Source organism: Sabethes cyaneus, chromosome 3, assembly GCF_943734655.1.
Source record: "Sabethes cyaneus chromosome 3, idSabCyanKW18_F2, whole genome shotgun sequence".
In the NCBI taxonomy this organism is placed as follows: Eukaryota; Metazoa; Arthropoda; class Insecta; order Diptera; family Culicidae; genus Sabethes; species Sabethes cyaneus.
The window spans coordinates 164,693,166-164,704,309 of NC_071355.1; positions in this window are offsets into that span (position 1 = coordinate 164,693,166).

The following is an 11,144-nucleotide window of genomic DNA, read 5'->3' on the forward strand; positions in this document are numbered from 1 at the left end:
CAGTGGAGATCTCTGATTTCATCCCTTTGTTCTGCCGGACCGGCGGACATGGACACATAAGTAAAAAGTAAGTAAGTGACTCACATGAGCATAGCGGCTGAGTCCATACACGAAGCGTACACAAGAGTTAAGGGCAACACGTAATCGGCTCCTGGAACTAACACTTGGATTGACATGCAATATATCCCCGAAAAGGAAGTGAGGCAGTATCAAGGCCTTGAACAGCTTGAGCCGTATGTCGATGGGAGCTGCAGGTGCACAACTATGAGGCGAACGAAGGCATGCGTAGATTTTTCCGCATTGCTGGTTGATAAGACCATTCCATCGGAGATCTGCTTGAAACAAAAACCAAGGTTCATCGCTCGATCCGTCCAGTTAATGGCTTGGCCGTCCAATATAACAGGCGGCAGCAAATCCATTTGCGTAGTATTCCTGCGTCGTCCTCGGATAAGCATAACTTTACTATTAGCTTGGTAATGTGCAACTGATTTCTTAGTGACCATTCTGCAATTCTGGTGAGATCTGTATTCACCAAATCGACGAGATCTCGTGAACAAACTGCAAGGCGGCTAACATATAACTGTACATCGTCCGAAAAAGCTGAATGAAACAGTGCCGAGGTATTGTTGGCAAATCATTCACGTAGCAACAAACCAGTAGTGGGCCAATCACGGAACCTTGTGGCGCACCGGAGGTGCAGTAACCTACTTCAGACTGTGAGTCTTCACAGAAAACAATTTGCATTCGTTAATCGAGGTAGGACTCCAACAAATTCATTGCAGAGCTTGAAAAGTTAAACTGCGTAGATTTGCTGCTTCTTAATACTCGGCGCTGTACAGTGTGACACATATATATTCAAACAAAAATCATTCAATGCTTGCAACGGCATATACAATTAACACAATCAAACTAATACCGTGTGTGTGTCATCATGACTTAAGTCTCAATTGACGTAGTTTCATTTTCGTAGTGTGTATCTTTCGGTATGAACGTACCAATGTTTGAATTACAGTCGTTGATAATAAATAAACCGAAACCGAAACCGAAACGGTGCTACATGTGGCACAATCTTTTATGACCTCAAACATCTCGGCATAAAAAGAGGATTTGCATGCTATACAGTAAAAAGATTTGTCGAGACGGGATCTGTTGAAACCCGCAAAAAGACCGGAAGAAAACGAAGCTTTGAATTGCAGAGGTCAAAGAGGCAGTGTTTGGCAGCGAATTCGTCGCAGTTGCGACCGGTCCGCACGGGAAATGAAATGAAATTATTCAAGAAATGGGAAATTAATTTCAGTTAAAAGCTATTTAGGTTGCAATTCAGTGTTCTTTATTTCTCCGAATTGAAATAAAATCAGACAAAGTTAAAATTTTGCCTGTCAGTTGGCATAGAGGTATGTTGTGTGTTCGAATCGCGGCTGGGAGAGGCTGTAAATGTCCATAGGGTCGAGCCTCTTCGAGACGCGGCCAGGGTCGAAACAAGCTAACAATTTATCCTGCATGCTTTTCAAGATCGCTCTTGAGGGGGTAATTTGACGAGCGGATATCGAAAAAAGAAGTTTGATTTTCAGTAAATGTAGCAAACTGCGCAGGCTACGCGTTTTGATATTAAAAACAGAAACTTTGTCAGGGCGGAGACCATTTGCGCTAGACTGAAAGCGGAGGCTAGGAGGATTGGGTTTAATAAATGTGTCGAAGACCAAATACATGTATGGTAGAGGCTCAAACGAGAGCAACCTGCGCTTTTCGCGGACGGCAATTGTTGGCAGCGACGAACCAGAAGTGGTAGATGAGCTCGTGTATGTGAGATCGCTGGTGGCCACGGACAGCAACACAAATGAGGAAATCCAGCAACGTATTCAAGCAGGACATCAAGCGTACTTCGTAAAACGGCACGATCAAGAGGCATAAGCCGCCGTACGAAGCTGACAATGTATAAACTCCCTTCTGGACTGATAGGATTAGGGATTTGACAATGCGCACTGAGGTTATACGCGCCCTTGTGGACTACAACTTCAGAAACGCGGCGACGAATAACCCAAGATCGAGTTGAATGAAGCTTAAAACAGCACGAACCACCCCGGGTGTAAGCTGCTGACGACGACGACGAAGTTCGTTCAACCAGCCCCGCAAATTTTCTTGCGTTCTAAACCAAGGCCCGGCATAGTCGAAAAGACGCTGACCTTCTCTTACCTTCGCATCATACATGAAGAGACTGGTCTCATTTGTTGAACAGAATGTTTCAAGCAAGCGCCAGCTGAAGTTGGTAGGCGCCTTCAATATCAAGAAAAACACAAAGTGATCTCTTGATATTTGAGAGATTTCTCAATTAACGTCGCTAAGCAGTGCAGTGAGGTTTCCGACGATTTACCGTGTTGATATGCATGTTGATTTACATGTAACAGAGAGTTTTTTAAAAACTAATTGCGGATATAGTTATTCGTGATTTTCTCCGTTTAATCAGTTTAAGAAGCGTTGAAGTCAGACTTATCGGTCTGAAAACTTTATGCATGGTTTTGTCTTTTTTGCCAGCCTTAGGTATGAACACCCTTACTTTCCGCCAATTCTCCGGGATATACCTCAAAGTGAAACTGGTTCGATCTTTGATAAGCTCGGACATTATAACCCCGTCCGTTTCTTGTATGAAAATGGGTAGAATACCATCCGGACCCGAAGATTTTATTGGTTCAAAAGAGCTGAGTACCCAATTCATCGAAGCTTCCGTAAACAATCGGAGTGCAAGTAGAACCGAATCTTTTGGCACATTGTGTAATGACCCATTCCGCAGCTGCCCGCCTATGTCTTGTCCAGTAGTCTCTATGCATTTCAAAAACACTAAATTGTACCGAACTCTGTACTTTTTTTTAAGTGTGTAGGTGGTACTCGAGTGAATTCTGTTAAGTTTTTGCATGCCTAAAACTGTACCGCAACTGTGACTGACTGTAGCGAAACGATAAATTTACCATATTATTCAGTTCATTTAAGAATGTCAATCCACATCAAACGAAATTCAAATCCAAATTCCTCATATAGGAAACGTATGGATTGAAGCGATATAAGACATAAACTGCATTTATTCTCATAAGCAGTATGCAACCAAAGCGAAATAGGAAAATAATTATGCACCGGACGTTCCGAGGGTATGAAATATTTTTCAAATAGTCTTGCTGTTAGTAGCCTTCCTCCATCGGAGTACAAATTTGCCTCCGGCATCTAACTGCTGCCATGCAGATCATCCAACAACTGGAGCAAAAGACAAAAGACGATGCATCAAAAGGGAAAATTTCCATTCGCCACTTGATACCGTGCGTGCGCTTCATTTCTTGCCCGTCAGCTTATGTCACAACGCGTACTTTGCTTTGCATGCGGCCTCCAGCAATTTTCAAAGCAAATTTTTTTTCCAGATGTGAAGTCCATTTCGTATGTTTACCTATTGAAGTACTCATTTCACAATTATTAAAACGTTTAATGTTCTAAATTCGACCATAATGTTATATGTACTCGTTATTACTGTCACCTATGAATATAGAATGGCAGACCAGTGTAGAGGAAAAACAGCATGCAACAAGCTTGTGCGGAAAGCCATGACCTATGCGTTGTTTTTCCTTATCGACTAGCATCCTATCGTTTTTCTTTTTTCTTCCGTAACCCACACTCACTAGCGAGAAATGCCATTATTTTCTATGTAGGTACGTATGACTATGAAGCACAAGTTATGCACAATTTTCTGCAAAGAATCTAGCTAACTAAACTAGCGAGAAAAAAGCTAACTTATGAAATGATGCTTCCAAGGATGAAATGCCGGCGCATCGATACAGCCTCCGGACAGTTGAAGGTATTCCCAGCTTCTAGCTAGCTTTTCAAAGTGATAAGCAGCGATAAGCATGCGAATGCCAGTAGGTATGGAAATATAGAGCACGCAAATGGAGGCAGTTACTCTTAAAATTGCGGATATCCGACTGTTTGTGGTTGGCCATCATGTGCCTAGCTCGAGTGACAAACAGTGTGTGAACTTATTAGGTTTTCTTCTGGATTTATGTCATGTTCGAGTGAAAATGAGGTGAGCTGGGAATAATAATACCTATCGGCTTTTTTTTTTCTAAAATAGGGCTCCTAATTAGAATGACCTATTTTAAAAAAAATCAATTGTTTTTCTAGCACAGAGAATATTTTGTGATACGCATCTTGGCATTATAAAAGATCCTATTAAGGTGTGCATGAGGACAAACGCCAAAAACCTCCGGCGATAGTTTGTGTTGCTTAAGATTTTAATATCATGAAATTACGCAGAGAACCATCAGTGTGATGCTCGGGAGTAGAGAATTATTCTCACTGTGCATTTCCTGGTAATCCATCGTTTATAATGATCATTAACTTTAATTTTAGAAATATAAATCCGACCCTTGCTGCTACTTGCGACCGAAGAATCCCCTGCATTATACAGAAGTGTCATATTATTTGAAAGCCGTTGAGCAGGATCTACCAAGATAGGTGGCGTGATTGTTCTTATTTAAACCTGCATACATTATGATCACGTTGATGTTTGTCATCGTGAGACAAACGTGAATATTTGGCCACTTCCCACCCATTTTTCGATGATCTAACTTAATATGTTAGAGCCTTGCAAAACATGGATGGATTGGAAACTCAGGAAGTCGGACTGCCCATAACTCAACTTCCAAGGTACGACGAAGGTACATTGGCGTAGCTAGGAACTTTCCCTGGAGGGGGCCTAGGGGGTGCCTTCCAAAAATTTGAATTTTGATTATGATCTTGTTACTCTGGCTGTCACCGATAGCACAAGGTTTTGTAGGAAAATACCAGGCGAACTTGATGAGGATCCGCGCAATTACCAGATATGTCGTGAATACAACCTGTCCGCGCATCACATCTTTATTGATTTCAAAGCAAGATACGATACAGTCGATTGAGACCAGCTATGGCAGATAATGCACGAAAACGGTTTTCTGAATAAACTGACGCAACTGAGCAGAGCTACATTGGAGAGAGTGTTGTGTTCCGTGTGCATCTCGGGGATACTTTCGAGTTATTTTGAGACGCGGCGAAAGTTGGGACAAGGTGACGGCTTATTTTGCATGCTATTCAACATTGCACTTGAAGGGGTGATTCGACGAAATCGGAATCTAGGACAAATGTTCTAAACGTAAATGCGGCCAAGACCAAATACTCAAAGGAAACAAATGTGTGCCTCTCGCGGACGGTAACTTTTGATGGCAACGAAGTAGAAGTGGCAGACGGGTTCGTGTATTTGGTATTGCTGGTGCACACGGACAACAACACTAGTAAGAAGATCTAGTTGCGCATTCAAGCGGGAAATTAGGCTTCCTTAGCCCTCCGCAAAACGCTAGCCATACGTGATTTTCGAGCGGAAGATAATGCGGACGATATTTGGAGGAGTACAAACTGAAAGCGGAGAGTAACGAAGACGTATGAATCATAAGCTACAAGCACTATTTGGAGAGATTGCCATCGTCATCTGGCGAAAGTCAATAGGCTACAGTGCAACGAAAATAGTTCTCTTTAATAACTGCACCAGCGCCAGGAACAGGAAGGCTCAACGTGATGGCTCGGCCAGGTCGAAAGTGATTTGCGACTTCTGTGAGTGGGAAATTTGCGACGAGTGGCCCAAGATGTAGTTGAATGGAGACGAACGCTTGAAACAGCATGAATCGGGATGGCTACTAAGCTACTGACAACGACAACTACGCTTTTGCGATGCCCAGTGAAAAAGAAAATATCTACACAGCGGGAACATATACACTGAATTTTTTCCCGGTTTCCAATTCCAATGAGGAAAATTTCTGGAGGGGGCCTGCAGAATTCTGGTGGGGGCCTGGTACCCCTGGCACCCCCTCTAGCTACGCCAATGCGAAGGTATTGAAGTACGACGCAAGTATGACGTCGTAGCGCTGCAGGAGGTATGCCTTTTTATGAAGCAGGTTTGAGCAAATCTTCGAAAAACAATACCTACCTGTCTGCGGCATTGAGCAAAATTCAAAAGTTCCGCCAACTTACTAAAAATTCGGCCCTAAACCTTCTTGAACCACTGTTAAGTATTACTTCGGTAGGGAGAGCCCGTCTAAACACTCCATATATCCTGGCTCATTTGTGCTCTAGCTGTAACTGTTTATGAGTGAACGGTGAACAGGTGAAGGTGCTTCCAAAACAGCGACTTTCGCTCGTTCTAAGATTGTAGCCCCATCGGCGGGTTAGGGACTTTAGACAAACAGCTTACTGTATCCGAAGCTTTACCAAGTTATAGAAATTGAAAGAAGAAATTGATCTGGATTATTAGCCTTTAGCTTAAAAGTAATGAACCTTGCCGAGCAGGGTACACTGGCACAACTTATAAGGGAAGCTAGCCGCTTGAAACTAGTCCGTTGACCGGATAGAAACTCAACTCTCTCCAGTAAAAATGTAGCTCTAGAGAGAAAGGGGAATCAAATTTTTTAGACACCAGGGGCGAATGCGATTCTGATGAAGTGAAAATCGACAAAGAAAAGAAAAATCGTTGCCAGATTTGGAACACGGGTTAGAAACCTTACTGCAATCCAGTGTCATGCTGTCGACCTGGGGTAGAAAGAGAGTTTTTATAGTCAGCTGAACAACGTGGTTGAGAAAATTCCGAAGGGTAACGGGTGGCAACTAAAATTTTGGAATTTTTTCGCAGTCCTTATGCTCGACAACAAATGAGCTCAGAGAGAAATCAGAGTGTGTATGTGTTAGCTCTCTCTCCTCTTTTTGTTAATATTTTTTATTAATATTTTTTGCTTTGTTTATGCTTGCCCAGTTTCGCTAAAAATGGCGTCGAAGCAAGAAGCATTTCGGGAGCGCGTTGTACACTTCTACGAATTGCACAAAGATCTCGGCAAAAAGTATACGGTACAACATTTAAAAAGCAAATATGTTGCGGCTTTGACTGTCTACCATATCGTTTCTTCAACAACAAGCCCTCTGGTTTGGCTATCAATTAAAATTTCGATCGCGTTTCTACAAAAACATCATGTAGATGAACAATACGTGTTTTGACTGGATAGAGCATCATCGCATTACGCCAAAAAAACACAATCGTTCCTGAATACCCATTTGATCCAAATTTTATCCAAAAACCACGACCCGAAAAATCAAAGATTTCTTCGGGATTTTGAGTTCCTTGGTGTACAAAAATAACTGGATAGCCACGAATTGCAAACCACCATGAGTCATGTAGAAAAGCAGCGACACTGGCATTCTATATATATATATTGATTCTACTCTCAAACAACGCGGATCTTGAACGCGTCATGGGACGCCACAATCTAGGAGAGATGAGTGAAAACGGGGAGTTGTTTACAGAGTTTTGTGGTAGGTTTCTGATGAAAGATATCCTTGATTTGTGTTTTATAATCTTGTGCAATTTTTATATTTTAAAACATTTTTTTGAAAATAATTGGGACGAACCAACTACCGGTTGAAAGCCTTATTACAAAAATAAATAAATGAATATTAAAAATAATATAAAAAAATCCTTCATCGTTATTATTGCTTTAACCCTTTATAAGGCCGTGGCAATTATATTACCACCAACGAAAAATGTTTGTTTTGCGTCTATAATGACATCAATATAATTATAGAAGCAAAATAAAAATTTTTTGTTGGTGGCAATATAGTTGCCACCAGGGATGGTTCGATCACTTTGACTCAATTTTGATTCATTTGACAGTACCGTCTCAGCCGAGCCAAATATGACAATGTTATATATGGTACATTTGTAGAACTAGTTCTAATCTACAATTTCTCTGAACAAAGTTTTGCTGTATCGTTTGTAGTTACGGTGCTACAACGCTAGTAACTCATCAGTGACTAAATGAACGTTCATTTAGTCACTAACAACATACTAGCATTGTAGCGCCGTAACTACAAAAGATACAGCAAAACTTTATTCAGTAAAATTATAGATAATAACCTGTTCTACAAATGTCCCATATATAATTTTGTCATATTTGGCCCCGTTAAGACGGTACTGTCAAAGTGATCGAACCATCCCTGGTTGCCACTGCCTTATAAAGGGTTAAATATGGAACACACACTATCTCATGTTCTTTGCTCCACAGAGAAAAGTAAATGCGTTATTATGCTGTATTATATTATTATGTACTCTACAATGATAGTGTGGAAAACTATTTCTTTGAGCTCTTTTATAGTTAAGTACTATGATACTGCGTATGAGACATTTCCATATTTTTCCGGTAGTATCGCAGCCGGTGTGTCAGATACCGACGCACAGAACATCAGCATACGACAAGGAAAAAGTTCTTTCACAAATTACGTTCTTCTATTCTCTTATATATGTGGTTGTGCATGCAATAAAAAGAACATTCATGTTAATATCATAAAGTATTAAATTTCTCACATGGGCTGTGCTCCTCTTTACGGCAACATTGAGGAATATGGTTGAACCATAATATCCTATAGGGTTTGTTGGTCTAGCACTTTCACCCGCTACTAGATTGGGCATATCGTGCCATTATTTTCGCCTTTGCCGGCTCAATTTTTTGTCGTCGTCGGGTTTCCCCCTATGTTTTGCATACATAATACCATGCATTATCACTGGAACGGGGAGCAGTGCAATTTTTCAAGCTTACCCCCTCCGCTCATTCATCTATTTGTCACGTGCTTATTATGAAGGGTGTGTGTGTATGCTTGCATGATAGCAAATTGATCAAATTTGTTGATTCGGACCACTCGTGTTACGTTCGGACATTCACCCTATTTTTATATAGGTTACATGCTACCATAATGAATATGATTTTGGCTAGTGAAGCAGAAAAATTTATTATGAAATAAAATAAATTAACGCCCTTACAAATCTAAGAATTTTTTTCGAGTAAATCAATGTCTTTTAAACGGCCGATTAATTGTTCAATTTCTGCATAAAGTTTTTTCTTGATTTCAATCCTGTTATGTGCAAATGAGTCCGTCTTCAATATTTGTAAATTTTGAACTCGATGAATTTGCTTCGAACCGTCGCCACTAGGATGAAGGGCTGCATCATATCCCAGGTGTTCTTCAGTATCGAGCTTGTTAATCGCTTGATCGATTAGACTAATCACTGCTGTTTTGAGCTCGCAGAGTTTTTCAGTTGCTTCGAGACATTTCTTTGAATCAAGACTCTCCGCAGAATTGGCTGCTAGGGTGGCTGTTGATTTACAAGTGTTCGGTTCTGGGAAATCTTCAAACGCAATCTTGCTCTCCAAGGAACGTAGCTTCCTGACGGGTTGCTCGATAACCGTTTCTCGACTCTCGACCATATTTTCTAGCGTGTATATATGTTCAAGTTTGTGTTCTTCCTCTTCCGGAGCGACGACGGCGTCCTGCTTCTGCGAGTGTGTTGGCTCATTCTGGTTCACCATCGATTTTGAAAAACTGTTCGCTAGTTGGTCCAAATAGGCTTGACTTTTTTCAATCTGTTTTCTCCATTCAGGCGAAGACGATTCTTCATTACTGATCAAGTTTTGCCGAGGGGTTTTCTTTATGGGCTGTTGAGCAGTAGCAGTTGGAGTTCCAAACTTGTTAAAACAATTTGCGGTTGTAGTTTTCGTCCCGCGATTCAATCCGGTTCTTGCATGATCCTAGAAAGGTTAACAAACTGTTAGTAGCCGAGTTGGCAAATGTTAAAAATGTTAATATACCTCATCTGTCAGCGGTTTTTCATACATCCATCGAGGAAGAACATACATTTTGCCTTTATGATTGAAACGTACGAAATCATCGTCCTTTTGTGACGATTCCATAGACTTTCCGTCTTGCTTCGAGGACTTCATTTTTCTTACTTAGAGGAAAAATTCGTTATTGTACCAACGCAACGTTAGCAACCGATTGACAATGTACACTATGATTTGAAAAAAATTGCAAAGTATCTTTTGACACACACAACCCATTATTATTATTATTATTTGTTATTATTATTATTTGTTAATTCCGGAGTAATGGCCAAAAAACTGGCGAGTTTTTCGCCCGTCTTTCAAACCCAAAATATAAACGACAAATCGGCAAATCCGAAATTTTCTAGTCTTGTTTTTAAATACTATCTTCCGACATAAGTCCCCTATTACTGGAGCATCTACCCTACATTTAGATAACAAATTTTTGCTCCATAATCCTTGGTTTATGAGGCATGAAAGTTGGTATTTATGAAAATCGAGTTTTCCGATCATGATCAAAGAGCAACAACAATCTGCAAAGCTTTTCATCATTTAGAACTTATTTTTCCCCCTCTTTTGGAGTTATCCATCACCGTAAACATTTTCGAGAAAAACTATTTTCAGATACGCCAAATCTGCCCCAAAAGAGTACATCCAATTCTTTTTTGCACAGTTTTCTTACACGGATGTTTTCTGCACGACTGTTTTTGCACGGTTTCTCAAAATAACACGGTTTTTCGAAAATTTCGCGAAGAACAGTTGTACACTCAATTCTTTTTTCACACGGGTTTTTTTACGCGGAATTTTTTTGCTCGACTTTTTTTGCACGGTTTCTCGAAATAACACGGTTTTTTACATGGTAGACGGAATTGGAAGTTCTTGGCACCCACGTGTCGGAAATTTTGTTGGCTTCTCCTATGTATTTTTGACATTCCGCAAAACGACTGTATTTTGTAAACAAACAACATGGAAGCCGAAAGAAGGGAAAAAGTTGTGCACAGTTATTTGGAAAATCTATTGTGGTCTGCATCTAGGCTAGCTAAACAGTTGAAATTGCCCAGAAATTCCGTATGGCGCGTTATCAAACGGTATAAGGAAACATTGACGACGATTCGGAAGCCTTAAACTTATCATCGGAGTGGAACTGTCGGCCGGAAACTGCGTGGTAAGATTTTAAAGACCATTAAGAGGAATCCCAATCTATCGGACCGTGATTTGGCCAGAAAATTCGGTGCTGCACATCGTACCGTGAAGAAAATTCGACTCCGGGAAGGAATCAAGTCGTATAGAGCTAGCAGACAGCCAAACCGAATCATAAAACAGAATAGTGTGGCCAAATTCCGTGCTCGAAAGCTATACGACCGGGTGCTAACCAAGTTCGACGCGTGTCTTCTGATGAAACCTATGTCAAGGCTGACTTCGGGCAAATGCCAGGTCAAA